The following is a 19,327-nucleotide window of genomic DNA, read 5'->3' as shown; positions in this document are numbered from 1 at the left end:
TCTCAGATGACTGAACGTCTAATCCACAATCTCAACTACAACTGACTTCAGTGGGCCTTGGATGGGCCCATTGTGCTAGGTATTGTACATACACATAGTAGGAGAGAAAAATACACATTTTGCAGCAGGTGAGGTGAGACACAGAAAGGGCAAAGGATTTGCCCAGTGTTACACAAGAAGTCTATGGCAGACCCAGGAACTGACCACTTCTGGAGACCCAGTCCAGTGTCTTAATCACAAGACCATCCTTTCTCTCAATCCTCGACCCATCCAAAACATGGCTACTTGGAGGACTTGTCTTCAATGCAGAGTTAACTGTAGTTATAAATTGAGTGTGGCCCCCAACTTGAGTCCTGATCATACACACAAACCTCAACTCAAATGTGATGGTGCTTTTAAATTGAGTTGGTTGGCCCCTTGGGAGTACAAGCTGCAGCTCAAGTCAGCATAACTCATCAAAACCCTGTGCTGCTAATACAATCACTCTGTGTTGCTTGAGAGTTATATTGCAGCGTGACCGCTCTCACTCCAGATCGGCTAACCGAAGAGGAGTTAATGAACCCACAGCCAGGGGTGAAAGTGGGCCAGTACGGCGTACCGGTAAGAACCTGCACCGGCCCGTATGCAGCCCACAGTAAAGCACTGCTGAACGGCACTTTAATGTCCCTGCCCCTTTTGCCTCCCCCGTTGTTAGCCCTTCTGGTAGGGTCCATACAGGCAGGGCTGCCGAGGGGGTGGGGGGAAGGGACAGCACCGTTAAACGCTGCCGTGGCAAAGGACCAGGCAGCGCTTTACCGTCCCTGCCCCTTTTGCTCCCCCACCCCGGCCGCCAACGGGCGAGGAAGGGGGTGGAAGGGAGCAGCTGCCCCGAGGCCGGCGATTTAAAAGGGCCCGGGGCTCCAGATGCTGCTGCCGTGGGCCCTTTAAATCGCCACTGGAGCCCTGGTCGGCGTGGGCCAGGTGGCCTGGAAGGGCTGGCTGAGGGATGCTGACCCCCCCAGCCCCGCCCCTTCTGCCCAAGGCCCCGCCCTTTCCGGGGACTGGAGCCAGCCCCGACCCCATACCAGTAAGTGTCCGGAGTTACTTTCACCCCTGCCCACAGTGAGTGTTTGTGGTGAGTGTAGCTAACTCTAGTTAACTCTGCCGTGAAGAGATAGCCTAAGGCAGGCAGTGTGCAGGCAAAACCAGGCAATATATATATAGGTGCAAGACCAGTTTTCAAAAGTCCACCAGGGCAGGATTAGCCAACCATCCAAAAGAAGGATGAACTCTAGCTAGACTACCCCCCTCCCAATACTGTAACTGGTTGCCCTGCAGCCATCATCTTCACAATCAAAACACACTGCAATGCTGTGCCACAGCATCAAACTCCTAGTAACCTGACAATCCCCCAGGAACTTCTTCCCACACAGCTTTATTTCTTGGTGTCCCTTAACTTGCTGAGTATGTTCTTCCACCAACCATTAAGCATAGAACTTCTCCTCCTGACAGACAGGTAGAGCTTTCTGCATGGCACTTTGGGAACTGTAGTTCTCAAGCCTTAGTGAGGAGGTCATGTCTCCCAGACAGAAACCAGTGACACTCTCAGCCTCTCTCACATTGGAAGAAAAGGTACATGTGTCTCTGGGATAGTCCCTTTCTGATTCTTTCAAGGTGTTTATTCTTCTCTGCAGAATCAGAAGCCACTTGATAGATCCACTTCCACACCTGTGATCTCAGGAAATATCAATTTCATAGCTGGGGTGCGGGGAGATATATTAGCAGGCTGCAATGGAATCAGTGACATTCCGAGAGAGAGAGAGACACACACAAACACATTGTTTGCGTGTAAGTATACATGTGGTACTGCAATTCTCATAGAACTCTCCTATGAACCAAGCTTCAGTGACACACATTGCTTGGTGGTGATAACTCCTAGACATCATCTTCCCATCACCACCACTAAGCAGGAAGCAATCCATGACAACAGAAATCTGCAGTATGCAGTTTTATCCTACAGCAATCTCATAAAAATGCAGCTATTGTACTACTGTGAAGAAGCCGGTTCACTGACCCCTTCCACAAAGAACCAATGTCCTTCATTTCACAAGATACCTGTTGGTATTTGGAGGGGTCTCATCAAGTTCTTGGCCTGACAAGGTTGCATTTAAGGAAAAAATACCCCCTAAGACTCATTCATATTTAGGAAGATTTCTCTGAAATCAATTCCCCCTTCTGTCTTCAAGTCAGCACCTCGGAGAAAGGAGCTGCCCAAATACGGCGTGGCTTGCCACAGTGATAGTGACGTACCGCTACTGGAATACAAAATCCCACTAATGCTCCATGGCAGGTCAACCTATCTGCATTCATTCCACCCACTCTCCAAGGTCAGATCAGACCAGGGAGGGAGGGTGGGATGCCACAGTCAGTAACCAAATTGCCAGCCCTTCTGATGACTGCCTAATGAACCTGAACACGTACCCACCTGTCCATGGCAGAGTCCATCACTAACATCATAATTTATTCCCCATTCTATGTTTTAGCTGGGGAGGTGGGCAGGAGGCGAAAGGGATTTTCTACTCATGGACAACTCTTGAATCACAATGCTATATGAATAGTAATAGCTCTAGCTAATAATACTGCAAACATGTGTCCTGCTTCTGCTAGCACTGTGGGGGACGCCACTGCTGTAAAATACATCCACAGAGCAGCGGGGCTCTTCTATGGGGCATTATTGTGTCCTCTTGCCTCCACAGTGCAAACATCCCCTTGCACTTTGACACACAGATGGCTCAGAATGAGGGTCTGGCACACCCTCAGGTGAGGAGATAAATGGAGAGAACAGAGGTTGGAGGAATGCAGAGGACATGCACCTGACTGGTCAGAGGGCACACTCCACCGGGCAGAAGAAAAAAGTACTACAACCTGATGGACCGTTAATAGGAGGGGAAGGCAAGATCAAAGATTCAGACACCTCAAACATCCACAGCAAATGAGATGAGAAAATAACTGTACCGTCGGCTCACAAGGTCATGCGGAGCATCCCCAGAGCTTGGCACTGGGCACCTTGGCACTGGGCACTCACCTAACTTTTCTTTGCAATTCTATAGCTCCAATGCCAGCACTGTGCATACACACACCTGCACAAAAGCACAATGACCTTTCCATACATACATTTCTCAGGGCTGAGTCCCCAACACTAGGCATAAAAAAAGCCCCCCAACTTCTCGGCACGTTCCCAGAGCTCAGTCACTGGCATTCAACACACCAGCTCTCCAGAGCTGAGAGACTGACACACCAACCACAAAGGTTACCAGGGGGTGGAAAGAGAGACAAGGCATTTCATGAGAAGTGTGATCACCGCACTGGCTACAGAACTGAACAGCTGGCCTTATCTTTCTTTACAGTCCTCCCTTTAGGGGCTCCCATGACCGTGAAGGATGATACACCTTGCAGTTGACAAGCCCTGTGTTATCTAATCACAGGGGAGATTCACTGCTTTGGAAAAAACCCTGTTGTGGCAGCTCTGGCCGCACATCCAGCATGAATGAGTGATGGATTGCAGCACTCACCCAAGGTACTGTTTGGTTACTATTCCAAAAGTGTGAGCAGACGGGGGCATGAAGAGGCAGAGATTTATGACGATATCACTTGGAGGAAAGAATTCAGTTATATTACTAGCTGGTCTTCTTGAAACAGGCGAAAATAAGACATTAAAGCAACAATTCACTTGCTACTCCACCGTTTTATGCTCGGCTTTAACCTGGCTTGTGCCACCTTCAGCAGTTTTGGTGCAGGCCTAAGGAGCGTCCCATGTTTATTTTTGCAGGAAAATGCATAATAACCTTCTGGTATCTGAATTCTGAGGGGGGAATTTGGGTTTATCTACATTCGGACTCCAAATCTGTGGTGAACGCCAGGCTCGATACACTACACAGTATTTCAACACAATGAATGACGATCTGGTGCAGGATCACACTGCTGCCTCAGCAGTCCATTTCTGCAAGGCAGCACTGCCCACTGGTTAGAGCAGGGGGGCTGGGAATTAATACTTTCAGGCTCCATTCCAGAGTTTGCCACCAACTTGGTTTGTGAGGGTAGGCAAGTCACAAGATCTCTCTGTCCCTTACCTTCTCCATCTGCAAAATGGGGACAATAAAACTTACCTGCCTTTGCAGAGCACTTTGCAATCATCTGATGAAAGATGCTTTATGAGTGCAAAATATTATATTTTTATTATTGTCTGTATCAGGACAATGGAATGTAATGGAAGGCTGTGTGTGCTAGGAAGCTACAGAGAATGACACAATCTCTGTCCAGCAGCCTAAATATAGCTTACCCTTGGAACTGTTTCAGCAGAGTCCTACCCCTCCTCCACTCCATGGCGTCACAGAGCTGCAATGTACCATATTCAATTCTCAACTTACCACTGCAGTAATGAGCGGCTCCCCCAGACCCCACTCTCCCACTCCCACAATGATTGAATGTGGGTGAGACATAGCATGTAGCTCTGAATAGTGGTTCTATTGATGCATGGATTAGAAGGGACTAGTAGCAATCCACATAGTTAGCAAACAAGAGCAATAAACCAAAACAGAACCGGCCTTAAATAGGGCACAACTTTACCTTCTTCTCCTAACCTTTGCCAGCTACTGGCATCACTTTTGCACATCACTGCTCTAGCAAAACTCATGTATCACTGCCCAGCTCTGAGCCGGCAAGGACAGGGCAAGGAAGAGCCCTGTCGGGGGGAGGGTCTGCTTTAATATGGATGCAATTACCAGAGAGCAGGCCAAGCCTAGAATAGTCTGTCCAGAGAGGCTTAGGGAGTCTGTAGTAAATGAAGAACACAAATAACCACACAAACACTGGGTTCCATGTGAGGCTCCCAGACACAACCTGGGTGCCCTCACCTTGCAGAGGACTATGCCTGTGCAGCACCCCAAATCCTCCAAGCTGGGGAGAGGGGTTACAAAAGTCTGTGCAAGGCCAATAGAGCTTCATTGCTGACTTGTGACCTTGCAGGTGCTAATTACTGGTTTTTAAGATCTATGCAGGAAGCTGATTAGCTGTCAGGATGCTCCTGTAACTCGGCTAATAATGGAGACCAGCACGAGGGCCATGTAACCCTTAGCAGGAGTAATGTAACACCTTCACTTGCCCCCCTCCATCTCTACTTCACCCCCCCAGAGGGGCTCGCATCCCTCTGGGTTTAAGCCCATCTCACCTGACTAGTTCTTGGCAATGAGAGGCACTGCCCTCTCTCATCTCTTGACTCACAGGACACCGTGCGCGAATGTAGCTATGAGGCCGGGACAGGAGCCAGCAGGAACCAGGGGTGGGATCCGTCCAAACAGTACAGAGGAATTGCTTTTCATTCACATTCATCTGCCCGGTATTTGTGATTGTACCACCTGCCCGGAAAGTGGAGCTGCATGCGTTTGTTAAATGGGCTGGATGATTGTCTAGTGTTACGAGATGGTAGCTTCTCTGCAAGCTCTTCTGAAACGCTACACGGTCACCTTTAGCGGCTATACTTCCCCATGAATTGCAGCTGACAGCCCTTCACTTAGAATGCTGGGGAAGGGGGGAAGGCAATTCTCCTCTCTTGCAGTAGAAGTGGACCAAATCATGCCACAAAAGTGAGCCCCTATTCTTTTCTCCACTGATACCAGTGGGTCCTATATCATGTAAAATGCAGACCTGAGACAGCAGCAAGAGAGAGAGAGGGGGAATAAAGCCATGGTAGGATGGTAGGCTACAGGTTGCCCTACTTCCCTTAACCATTGTTAACTTGGGGTGTTTGGAGTTTTGCCTGAAATTTTCTTTCGTGTTGACCCTGCTTTACTTTAAAGGCAATTAAACAGTTATCAGTGCCCCGCATCGCCCCTGAGTAACTGGTGATGGATACAAGCCAGGAAGATCAAATCCATATCTGAACTTTCCCAGAGTTCGGGGATGTTCAGCTGTGTGGTGAACTTCAAAGGATTAAGAATTCTGGTTCAGCATCCAAGCATTTTGGATGCTGACCTGAAGCTCTTTGGGCTAGAAATCTTGCAGTAACAAGGGGCCAGATCCTCCACTGCCTTGCACCTGTTGGTGTTATTGACACCTGTGCAATGAGAGCACAGAGTGGGTGTAAAATGCTGTCAAATCAAAGTGGTGGGGTTTTACACCCCCTTTGCAGAGGTGTCAATGATTTCATGTGGTGCCAGGCACTGGAATGGTACCAGGCATGGTTCCAAGCCTTCTAGAAAGCCCTCATTCTGGGCACACTGGAAAGAACACGAGAACAGCCACCCTCCTGGCATGTTGTTATTTCTGCTTCCATCCCAAGTGGAAATAAGCATGGTTTGGGACTGAGGAGAGTTTGTGAAAATAGGCTACACTCGAGACTAGGACAAAATGATGGGCCTAGTAAAGGCTAGTCTAGTGCTCCTGTTTCCCACAATACAAGGATAAACTACAGGACACTAAAAATTAAAAGAAGAAACACACTTAACATGGAAAAAAGTGAGTGTTTTTATACAACATGTAGTTGGCCTGTGGGACTCACTGCTGCAGGATATTATTGAGACAAATTGATTCTGGTGACCTTACTCATGCTGAGCAGTATCATACTACACAAGCAGTCTCAAGGATTTCAATGGGAGCACTTGAGCAATAAGGTACTTCTCAAAGGGAGCAGAGGTGGCAGAATCTGGCCTTAAATGATTAATCATTTACACACCTTACCCCGAAGGCCTGACTTGGCCTGGGCTATCACCCATGCAAACTCCTATCAACTTAATGGCAGTTTGTCTGAATAAGGACTATGTAGAAACTGATTAAAGATCTCAAGATCTGGCTTATTTATGAAGATTAATTCATGCAGTTACATATTAGCAACTAACCTCATGCTTCAGTGTATATAGGGCCAGATCCAAAGTTAACTGTGGTCAATGGAAACACTTCCATTAACTGTTATGGGTTCTGGATCAGACCCATAATGACCATTAGCTGATGTCTAAAAGAAATCTACTTGCCCCCGTTATACAGTTTTGCACAGTCAGGAGGAGACTAACTGGGGTTTCATGCTTTCCTCAAAGCACCTGAAGTTTAAAACCGATTCTGTAAACAACAAGATAATTAAGTAAAAATAAAAATTGGCACTGGCAATCCCTAAAAGAAAGTGCTGGACAGAAGTACGTGAAATATTTGCAACAAAAACTGAAATCAGTAGAAATCTGAGGTTTTTTTCATTTTGCTGCAAAGTCACAGTAAGCCCATTCTATCACGTACCAAATAATAAATAATAATCATATTGCCACGCTTGCCAATTTTTCACTTAAATGAAAATAAGCCCATTTCCAAGGGGGGAAAAAAAGGAATGCATGTGCAAAGGTGGGCTTGATATTTGAACTAAAAAATGAGCATGTGTGAGAGGGTTCTGTAAACCTCGCACCAGGCAGGAAGCGGTTAAGGAGTTGCTCTGGGCTGGAGTGGCCCTGCCCTGCTGCGTCTGAAAGTCATGTCAAGAATGGAGGACGAGTTCAAGAGGGGGTACACTTAGCTCAGTAGCAGGCAGCTCTGGGAGAAGAGCAGAGCAGAGCGCGGAGTTTCCCAGTTGCCATGGAGAGGCCTGGCAGAGAGCAGAGCCTGCTCCCTTTCCTAAAAGAAGGCCCAAGTCCCCTGAGGCAAAGGTCCCTCTCCTGGTGAGCCAGCAGACTTTGAGACAGACTGTGGCCTGTCCAAGGCCTCTCTGAAGAAAGAGAGGCCAGTAGCTCGCCTGGGACTGTATATTTTTTTTGTTCTTTTATTTTCCTGATCCTAAGTTGTCTGTTTGCTCCCCAGGAGCCCAGAAGGGCTGAGGATCCAGAGGGACTTGGCTGAAGGGCTGAGACTCCATCCCTTTCAGAGTGCTATTTAGGGTCCTCACTTGAGCAACCAGACCCAAAGTGAGTACACAACCCTGTCAAGTACCCAGGAGGTTGCTGCTGAAGGACCAGACCTCTGACAGCATGACAGAAATCTGAAGGATGTGAAATCAGCGAAAATGGAAACATCAAGAATCCTCACGTGAAACAATCTTATCGGTTTCAGCACAGCTCCAAAACTTTAAGAGGAGATCCACTGGTTTGTTCTCATAGGGTGAGTCCAAAGTTCTTAAGGGAACAGGTCTGGTTTGGGGTTGGTTCTTAGTTCATCTAATCTGGCTCATGGTAGCCCCTGCTCAGAACTGCTGTGTTACACCAGGAAGTTCAACACACGTGGTGCTCCATCACAAGCCAGACAGTAAACATGTTCTCTCATGGCATTTAGACTTATTTGCACAGTATGTCTCTTTAAATAGCATCAGGCTTTCATGCATGTGACACTGATGGGAGCTGACAACAAGTGGATTTATTCATTCAGTACATGGGATTATCTGCTGCCCAATGGTACATGGCAAAGTGGCGGACGTGCAACTCCCTGAAAACACTCAGCAGAATTAGCCCCTCTATGCCAGAAGCCAGCTATCCCCTCTGTGCATCCTGTTGTTACCGGTGATCACCACGTCACAATTACCATCAATAAGGAGTTCAGAACAAAGGACACAAATCCAAGTGACACTGTTGAGGACGACTGACCCAATATGTGACCTGTCTTTCTCTTCCCACCTTATCATTTTTAAGTGCTGTTTTCTTCTTTTGCCCCAAAGCAAAATGTTCCACTGCTATTTTTCTGAGGAGGAAAAAAACCCACCTGCAGCAGCCCAGCCACCAAGAACAACCCTGCAATGGCAAACCAGAGTCTGCATGGTCCAACACTCACCAGCTACCCTAGTCACCATCAAACTAAGATGTAGGAACCCAGCACTCACAATCTCACAGCCACTACCAAACCAAAGGTCACTTCACCAGGTGCCTGAGTTCCACATTCGTCTGCCATCCAGGGCTCATGAGCAATCCTTTAAGCAAGCCCAGCAGTCACTGTCCTGGGCCACATCAGGTATTTATGTGCTCGGCAGCTCAACATGTGCAGGAAGCATGACAGCTCCAGTGCAGGAATGCACAGAGAGGAGTAACTTGGGAGCTCATATTCCTAGCTTATGTTAGCAGATGCTGATCTTTCCGTTGGCTGTCAGACAAGCACTTTCAGTGTGATGATGTGCAGAGGCGTGGGATGGGAAGGAAAGGCCCAGCAGATGCACTGAGTAGAAAGGGATTGTGCACACAAAATATGAATGGAAAGTTTGATTTAAAGCATATCAGTTGATGAGTACTTGTCACAAGAGCTGAGATGGAGATGCACAGACATTAAGGATTTTCGAAAGGACAGCTGCAAACACATGGAGAGTGTGCCTGACACCACAGGCAGGGTCTGAGAAGAGAGGGGAAGACAGGAAGCTCCTAATTCTGGAGGCAGGATATGGGGTAGCAGGGAGGAGACAAGCTCCTAGCAACCTGGGCAGAATTGGGGGTAAGAAGCAAAGCTCCCAAAAACCCAAGGCAGGGTCTTGAGGTGAGTGGAGGGCTTCTGATGGCCTTGCTAAGGATACCATAGGGAAAGGGAGCCACTGATGGCATAAAGACGGGTTGGGAGAATGAAGAGATGCTCACAGTGCGGTGGGATGGATCCCTTTGGGGGTAGCATTCACTGTCAGTGCAAGGAGGAGGAAGAGGAAGGACAAAGAGGGAGAGAGGCAGAAAGTGATTTTTAGAAAAGCCTGAAGAAACTGACTCTTTAGCACCACCTATTTGTCCAATCTAGTCTCTTATTGTGTCACTCTCCCTCCCCACTTCCTCTGCTCCACCAATCACGTCAGCATTGTTCATCTCAGTCAGTTTCTCCAACAAACGTATCCATGCTTTCTCCCTTGCAGCCTCCCTGAACTAATTGATAGGGTGGTGACGAAGTGGGAATTTTGATCATATGTTCATGATGTTTATGCATGCCTCAGTTTCCCTCTGTGCTTTGTGTGGCTTTGCATGGAGTGTAAAGGGTTGAAAAGCTGCTCTTGGGGCAGAGCGAGGCACATAAGGTGTTATGTCACATAACTGTCCGGGGAGGCATGAAAGCGTCCGTTAAAGGACTGGTTGAAACTGACTGATATCAGTGGAAGATCTGGAAAGATAATGGAAACCCCAGTGGATAGGACATTTACACCTAGCAACCAATGGCCAAAAGGAAGGAGATTTTCCCCCACCTCTCTGCAGGGAAGCAGAGCAAAGACCCCAGCTGGAGAACAAAGGAGCAAGGTGTCACGTGGCTAGGTTAAGAGCTGCCTTTGTAGAGAGACAGACACACACCTGGGATGAAGGACAGAAGAGAGAGAGACAGATAGAATCAATATGAATCAGGTGACTAATGTTTTAAAAAGGCTGCCTGGGGTCGCTGGAAATGCTGAGAGCATTGTGTGCTGAAGGAACGCAGTACAAGGCTCCCACAGGATTCATTGCAGGGAGCCATGGAGGGAGACAGGTTCACTGGCGCCTGAAGACCCAGTTTTGCTGTCTTGGGGCCAACCCCTGTGGAACTGCATGTGTTCTTGGGGCCTGGCACACTAACGGGGTCACTCCCAAGGGATTGGTTACAGGCTGGGGCACACCTTCACATCTCTCCCTAAAAGCCATTTCTGGTGCTTATAAGAAACCAGCCAGTTAATGATGACTCCAGGGGAAGCCAAGATAGTTGGAACCTTGGGCCAGATCATCTGCTGATGTAGACTGATCAACACCAGTGGAGGATCCCTTAATCCAATGATAGCAATAATTTGAAAACATGGCAAATACAGGCGTAAAATGAGTATGTATTCAACTGCATCCTTCCACCCCTACTTTGTTTCTGCCTCTTGTCTTCTTAGCCCTGGTCTACACTGGGTGGGAGGATCGATCTAAGTTACACAACTTCAGCTACGTGAATAACGTAGCTGAAGTCGACGTACTTAGATCGACTTACCGTGGTGTCTCCACGGCAGTGAGTCGACTGATGCCACTCCCCTGTCGACTCTGCCTGCACCTCTCGCGGCGCTGGAGTATGGGAGTTGATGGGAGAGCACTCGGGGGTCGATTTATCGCGTCTAGACTAGATGCAATAAATCAATCGCCGCTGGATCGATCGCTGCCCGCCAATCTGGCGGGTAGTGAAGACATACACTTAGATTGTAAGTTCTTTGTATGTTCCTTTATAGCACCTAGCACAATGGGGCTCTGATCTCCATGCAGCCTCTGGCTGTTACTATAATAGAAATAATAACAACAACAACAACATATAGCAATTTTTAAAAAGGAATGGGAGCCTTGGATATATCAGCCCCCCACGTCCATTTCATACTAGTGAATACACTTGGGAGATGCAGCCAGGTGACTGGACACTCAGTTTCTCAGTGCTCTAAGCAGGACTATCCTTTGAGATGCCTTAGGCCGGCACTGACAGAAGCAGACACAGATACAACTCACAGCTTTCTCCTTTATTTCCCTTTTTTAAAACTGTGCTGTTGAAGCAGTACTGCAGCTTTCAGGGGGACATTGGTGGCAACGCTGCCGGACAAACAGCACCACAGACCCTTAAGCAGGGTCTGTGAAATGGCCAAGGGCAGGGCATGCCCAAAGCTCGTATCTGCACTTCTCTCTCTGCAATGAACAGGGACCCCAGAAGGGAGACCTGGCAGCCACTGACAGAGGAACCAGATGCTGAAGTTGTGCCAGCCTGTGGAGGCAGCACTTCTGTCTTCAATGAGGCCCGACTGTACCTTCTAACCCTGCCCTTTTTCCAGAGTGAAGTTGCAACAGTGGATCAGGCTGCAGTTCATAAGTGTAACCCGTAAAGGTATGTCTACACTGCAGCGGGGAGCGTGCCTCGCATCCTGGGTAGACAGACATGTGCTATCTCTGCTTGAGGTATAATAGCAGCAAAGCCGGGGGATAGCATGGGTGGTGGCTCATGCTTTGCCACCCAAGTATGTACCCTGGGGATCCGGGGGGGTTTGTCCTCAGGCAGCTACCCCAAGCTGCAACCTGTGCAGTGCTGCTATTTTTAGCTTGCTAGTTTGAGCAGAACTAGCGTGTCTGTCTACCTGTGCTGGGAAGCATGTTCTCAGCTGCAGGGTAGACATACTCTTAACGTAACCCCTCCCTAACCTATATTAGCACTCCCGAGTCCAACTTGGCAAAGGCACCCATCCCAGGAGCAAGTTATTCCAACCCAGGATGTTGAAACCAGTTTGTTTTATTCATAAAGTGAGTGCTCCAAGCACAGACTGTGTTTGAGGAATACACTGTGCAGACACCGCTCCTTGTTACAGCAGTCTCCTGTGTAATGCATTCTCTGTTCTCTCTTGCACTGCCTTTGCAATACAGGGAAAAGGATAAACTAGGGACAGATTCCATTCCAACCCCTAGAAATCTCTCAGGGATGAATTTGGCTCCCAGACATAAATACCCCTTAACTTTATTGAGAGGAGGGAGATTTGGGATCTGAACCTAGATTCTAACAGTGCAGAAGGGCTGGAGTCCCCACAGCTGGGGCCAGATTTTTCAAAAGAGCTCAGTATTTTGGGTGCATATTGGGTGCTGATCCCTTTTGAAACATTTGGTCTCAGCTGTGGATGCTGAGCATTTGAAAATCTGGCCCCATACCTATAATTATACTGGGATGAACTACTATAATGGGATAACCTCTCCCCCCCCCGCCCTCAGTTCTGAACACTCCCAACCCCTGTTTTCACACATTTGGATCCTTGGGGTTAAAATCCAGATCTAAATTTTGAAGTGCAGGCCCAGTTCTGCAATAAACCCTTCTTTAAGTGACCTTGTTGCGGGAGATTGGATGGCTCAGGTGATTAGCAACCAGCTTTGAATGATTTTGTTTCTAGGCCACTTGTTTGAATCTAGCTAAGGATAATAGTATCCAAAAGCCATTACTATCAGCTGTTTCGTGACTCACTGTGAGATGAGTTCCATGGTCTCAGTCCAATTCCCAGGTGGGAGGAGTCCACATTATAGAAACCACCAGTCCAATCACAACAACCAGGTACCCTTGCCGGCCGGCCCAGGAGAGGTGCAAGCATTTGGATACTGTGGTAACGGGCAACACAGAAAATCAACAGAGGCCAAAGACTGAATTGGCTTGGAAACGGAACCACCCACTCAGCCCTCAAAGTGGTCCCTAACAGCTAACGTATGTTGTCTGGATGGTTGCCTGGGGGAAGCCTATGCTGCTGTTGAGGATAAATAAGGCTTCAGTTCCAGGATGGTCAATCCAGCAACCTTGAGCAGCACCAGATTTCATTTAGCAAACAAATAGAAATGGCCTGTTTTTGCTATTGTTCCTCAGGCGTTTCCTTCCCAGAACCACAATGCCCGCTGGGAGAAACAGGGGCAGCACAACAAGACAACACCCCATTGGAACGCAATCTTCCTGCAGCCACACATTGTAGCTCTTCCTTGGCAAACTAATCTCCGCTGGTTGGCAGCTCAGCGGACACTGCAGGACTCACCCCTCTCTGTCTATTAGCGCTCAGTGCTGAGGAATGGTGTGAGCTTTGAAGCGAAGGACCCCAGCACCAGTTCTGGATGCAAATACATTCTCTAAGACCCTTGCAACATCTGCTGCCCCCATCCAATATTAGGGACACAAGAAGCAGCAGCAATGCCTCAGGGCAGCCTACATGTTTTCCATTGGCTCTCACTGTGCCACAAGAGCTGCTAAACATGACCCAGCAAGGGAAGGTACAGAGAGAGAAAGAGAGGCAAAATAGCATATCGCTCCATCAGTCTCAAAGACATCTGTTCTCACCTGCTGCATCTCTCCAGGTTCACCCCACAACAAAGGGCATTACCACAGACCTCCAGCCCCCCTCAGTGAAGACAACATTGTCCTCTGCCTCGTGCAAGCAGCAGTAGCAGCAGCAAATTAGCCCACTGCTGCCATCACCATCCAAGATCTCTCCTGGCAGGGAGCTGAGTGATCAAAGGCAGCAATGAAGGATCATTTTGTTTCTGGGTTATTTTGACTCTGCTGTTTCTCAAGTGCATCCTTCCCCTCCTGCCTCACTCCCGGAGACGCCAGTGACATGCCACAGTCACTCGATATTAACAAGAGTTTCCAGAAGCTAGGGTATCCCCATAAATGGGAGCTTCTCAAAGTGGCATTGCGGAGAGCGGCTGTTGTGTGTTTGGGGATAGAGAAAATAGCCCTGTGATGTTTAGGGCATGTCAAACAGCTCCTGCTCTGTATCACCCTGGCTCTCCTTCTCCTCTCTCTGGAAGCAAGCTCCTAATGCCCTTGAGCATGTCCTGGAGGAAGGGTCAATGAGATGCAGCAAGTGAAAGAGGTTTAGTGGCTCCAGCCAAATTAATGCTACCCGAAGACCTCTACCTTCTTCCCTACTCCACACACAATACCGCACAGAGGTGGACAGCTATAAAAAAACATTTGATGCATTTCTGATGTAGCAAATTTCTCAGTCCTCCTTCCCAGTGACATTCACATGACAGACAACGCTTTTCACATAACTGTGCCAGTGAAACCCTACAAGGCTTTGTTGAGATAAGCTGGGCAGGGGCCCAAGAGGGCAGGATGAGGCACAGGGGGGCAGATGTGAATCTCCAACCCCCCAAATGTTGACATGTCTCTCAGAGCATTCCCCCTGTTTTACTATCAGTGAGTAGGAAGTATAATCATTGCTACTTTCACTGGGAGGTCGGTAATACGACGTTCAGTGGCCAATTGATGACATTGGTATATGAGTGAATTTGCACAAAGCACAGAGCATGAAAAACACCAGCACTTAACAGAAGCACCGCATGAAGTTTGTCATCTTGCTCCCAAACCCTCTTTAAATGGAAAATGAGGCAAACACCTGTATGCGACTGTGGTCACTAGGCACAAACAACAGAGCACATCATATCTGAGTGTTCCCTTCGTTCTTTCGTCACGGGCCTGAAGGACATTCACCAGCTCACTGCTACAGCAATGTGCTGGCTATCAAACCTAGATATAAATTTGTAGTCATTGCTACCTACCCAAGCCATACGGACGAAGAAGAAGTAGAAGTGAGTAGGAGGCTTGGTAGCAGGGCTGCACTGAGGAAACAGGAGAAAAATATCCTTCCTGCTTCAATAGAAAATACATAACTAACAATGGCATGAAATCATATATATTAGAAATGGGAATGACCTACAGGGCCTTCTAGCCAATCCCCTGGGGGAAGAATGCAGGATGGAACCATCCTATATTTGTCCAGTCTGGGTGGGATTTTTAAAGGCACTCAGTGGCATTGGCCTGACTCTGCTCTCATGGAAGTCAGTGGGAAGTTTACTACTATCTTCAATGAGGACCGAGCTAGTCCAACTCTGAATGATTTTGAAAATCACCACACTTTAGTTTTAAACATCTCAAGTGATGGGGCTTCAACCACACTCGCTAGCTAGCAGGCTGGAGCTTCACAGAGGCTTCTAGGCATCTTTGGACATTTACTTTGCAGATCCAGTTCACGCCAGACTCACTAGGCAATTTTCTGTCTTTCTGAGATCCTTCATAAATGGGAGACCATCCCTGTGTCTTAGCAGAGACCTCCTTACCTTCATCAGAGCAAACCAATGCTGAAAAGGGACCACAAAGAACTTACTGCATGATCTTCTCCAGCCCAGACACACTGACTGCTAGCACTGAAGTATGGGTAAATTTCTCTCTTGAGCTATCCATGACTGTTGCAAAACAGGCTACAGGCACATCACAGATAGATGGCTGCAACAGAAAGACCCCAACCAAAATGCCATAAGCCAAAGAAGGACAGAGGGATGAAGGCATTAGGAATGTTTTGTCCCATTTTCTTTACTCTTCTATGTTCAGCTGGGAATACTGCATGCTCAGAATGGCATACGTACCCTTATGTGTCATTGTTTACCTGTGTTTGCACCAGATGCCTCCTATCTGCCCCTGCACAACACACCCTGTTACAAAGGGCTCAGAATAATTTGTCCCCCGAAGGACAGAGCGCAGGATGCAGCCTTTGGTGTCCCAGAGAATTAGTCACTGATGAAGATAGCGTTCACTACTCAGAGGCCACATGGAAGGAGAGAGGAGAAAAGTTATAATGACAAACAAACTAGTTTATCTCCAGTCTCTGACAACTGCAGGCCTTAAGTAGACTCACAGCTCTCTGAGCTATTACTGAAGGGAGCTGAATCTGCATTAGAAAAGGAGAAGAAAATAAGAAGGATGCTGCTAGCTGTCACTATCTCCATCATCCCAACACATGCCAGGATTCTTTGGCAGATGCACAGATATCTGCCACCTTTCCACAATACTTCCCACAATCCTTGATGCTCATCAAATACTTACAAGTTACATTTGCAGAAGTCAGGATTAGTTTGCAAATAATTTGCTCACCAAACCAGAGGTTACACTTGACACAAACATTATCTGAAATGGATAGCTAGACTAGCTCTATCCCCCAGTACTTCTCAGCCCCTTCAGCCAGCATTCACATCTATCAGCTGAGGAGTACCTTGCTCCTGGATGCTTGGAATACCTGCAGCACGGAGCTGCGAGTCAGGGGAGCTGCGCACAGCAATAAAATCTCATCAGGGTTTCAGCATCAAAAGGCAGAGGATGCTGTACATGTTGTCTTCTGTCTCAACAGAAAAGAAAACTAATTATATCTCTTCATACGAGACACAATTAGCTGCTCTCTCCAATGGAGAAAGCCCTTCTCTGAATGAGAAGCTTTTACTGCCTCCCACACAAGCAGGGAACAGGCGAAAAATCTGCTGAGGTTTGAAACCATGCTGGGAAAACCCAGCAGCCTCTTTAGATGGGAGGAGGCAGTGTCCACGCTGCTAGGCTTATGTGCAGAAACCTAACGCAGACATATGCATTGCGAAGGAAAGTAACTCAGAGCTGTTGGCTCCGTTCCCTACAGTCTTCTGCATGTGTGAGCACAAACAACCTAGTGACACTCAGGGGAAGGCTGATCACTCTGCCATCATATTTATGCATGATGTCAGAGTGTTATGTTACACGGCTGCAAAATACGGCTTTGCATGGGGTGCTGGGTTGTTTGTTTTTTTTAGGAGGGCCACCAGCCCACTTATCCCCTCCCCTCCCATGCGCGGAGAGCTGCACCACCACAGTTGTACCTCACCCTGCAATCCTTGCTCACAGGATTAGAAGCCCAAAGTCTTGTTTCCAAAGACTTAGGGCTATTTGTAACCCACGTAAGCCAGGGTGCAAGATTTGGCCTTTGTGGTTTGTTGCCAGTCTCAGCAGAACAATAGAAAGGGATCCTTCCCTTTGGTAGCACCATAGTGGCTGTACTTTGCCAGGCTGAGGGAAGCTGGCCTGTATTTAGGATTTGTGCAAATGCTTCCTATAGCGGATTTGGAAGGTTTCACAGAAGTTTGCCCTAAATCCACATGGTGTTCGGTTTGCTCCAAGAGATTTAGTGACATTGACAAGTTCCTCCTGTTTCCAGTGGGTCTCTGTTTGTTGCTGCTCAGTCGGTGAGAAACTGTGATGAGGTTAGGAGAGTGTTTGTAGCATTTAATGGGAGCTGAAGTGATTTCCTCCGGGTTTGGGTTGTGCTATTCTGTCCTGGGCAGAAGATTTGGGGAATTATTCTGGAGGTTTGTCGTTTCCTCAGATTGAACTCTATTGGCCTGCTATGTTCAAAATAGGTTAATTTTACACATCCATATTAGTGGCCTAATTTTTTCATTCAAGGCCTGATTCTGATATCCTTATTCACATTGGTAATATCTTATTCCACTTGAAGGCACCCCCATGGTATAAAGTTCTAGTCAACCTAAGTACAGGTGGCAAAACTGGCCCTTACTAGGTGGTTTAATTCTATTCTAGAATGGTCTAGAAGATGTAGGACTTTGTCAGACTGGGTTTCCTTGTCTTAGAATTCTAAGTCAGCAGTGTTGGTTTCTACGTTAACCCTTTCCAGCCGCTGCTCCTTTCTTTCTGAAGCTAAGGTGATTCTTTGGTGCTAAGGCCTATTTCTAACGTTTACCTCAGGCTGATGACATTACTAACGGGTAGAAAACATTGTATTTCAATGAAGCATTCATTAGCCTCTGCCATTTGTTGTACAGTCTAGGGGCTGCTTGCAGTGACAGGACAGGTGAGTGATCTGAGAGGAAGAGGGGGAACATTTTACATAGTAACTTTTAGTAGATCTGTTTAAAGGAAGAGAAACAGATCTATTTTAGAGTATTCTTGGTGTGCAGCTGATAAATGGGTTTAATCCTTTCTTCTGGCACTTATGTACCCCAACCATCTGCTAGACGCAGTTCTTTCATGAGCCTGCTAAGTTCTTTGATCCCTTAGCTGGTGAGTGATCAAGGTGAAGTTGGGGTACAGTTAAAGTCCCGGCGAGATGAGACTACAGTCCACCAGTTTGGGTCTTGACAACTTAGCTGCAAAAGTTAGAAAAAGCTTCATTTGGGACATATACAATTACACCTTTAATGAAGATCTCTCCCACACACTTAAGGGAGTTCTTCCTTCCTTCAGTTGCTCTCAAGCCTTGTCAAGGTTCCTCCCCCACTCTGAACTCTAGGGTACAGATGTGGGGACCTGCATGAAAACCTCCTAAGCTTATCTTTACCAGCTTAGGTCAAAACTTCCCCAAGGTACAAAATATTACCCCTTGGACAGGCCGCTACCACCACCAAACTAATACTGGTTACTGGGGAAGAGCTGTTTGGACGCGTCCTTCCCCCCAAAATACTTCCCAAAACCTTGCACCCCACTTCCTGGACAAGGTTTGGTAAAAAGCCTCACCAATTTGTCTAGGTGACTACAGACCCAGACCCTTGGATCTTAAGAACAATGAACAATCCTCCCAACACTTGCACCCCCCCTTTCCTGGGAAATGTTGGATAAAAAGCCTCACCAATTTGCATAGGTGACCACAAACCCAAACCCTTGGATCTGAGAACAATGAAAAAGCATTCAGTGTTTTACAAGAAGACTTTTAATAAAAAATAGAAGTAAATAGAAATAAAGAAATCCCCCCTGTAAAATCAGGATGGTATATATCTTACAGGGTAATTAGATTCAAAAACATAGAGAACCCCTCTAGGCAAAACCTTAAGTTACAAAAAAGATACACAGACAGAAATAGTTATTCTATTCAGCACAATTCTTTTCTCAGCCATTTAAAGAAATCATAATCTAACACATACCTAGCTAGATTACTTACTAAAAGTTCTAAGACTCCATTCCTGTTCTGTCCCCGGCCAAGACGACTACAGACAGACACAGACCCTTTGTTTCTCTCCCTCCTCCCAGCTTTTGAAAGTATCTTGTCTCCTCATTGGTCATTTTGGTCAGGTGCCAGCGAGGTTACTTTTAGCTTCTTAACCCTTTACAG

At 47.3% G+C, this 19,327-nt stretch overlaps 1 protein-coding gene across 10 annotated transcripts in view; it reads right to left on the bottom strand.

Annotated features, from left to right (window-relative positions):
• Positions 1-19,327, bottom strand: part of BRSK2 (BR serine/threonine kinase 2) — a 499,877-nt gene that overhangs the window by 194,967 nt on the left and 285,583 nt on the right. The gene's annotated exons all lie outside the window — the stretch shown is intronic.

The sequence above is a fragment of the Lepidochelys olivacea genome (genome assembly GCF_965140295.1).
Source record: "Lepidochelys olivacea isolate rLepOli2 genome assembly, chromosome: 6".
Classification (NCBI taxonomy): Eukaryota; Metazoa; Chordata; order Testudines; family Cheloniidae; genus Lepidochelys; species Lepidochelys olivacea.
Note: the sequence above shows the minus strand (reverse complement) of the source record. Positions and strands in the feature narration are given on the sequence as shown.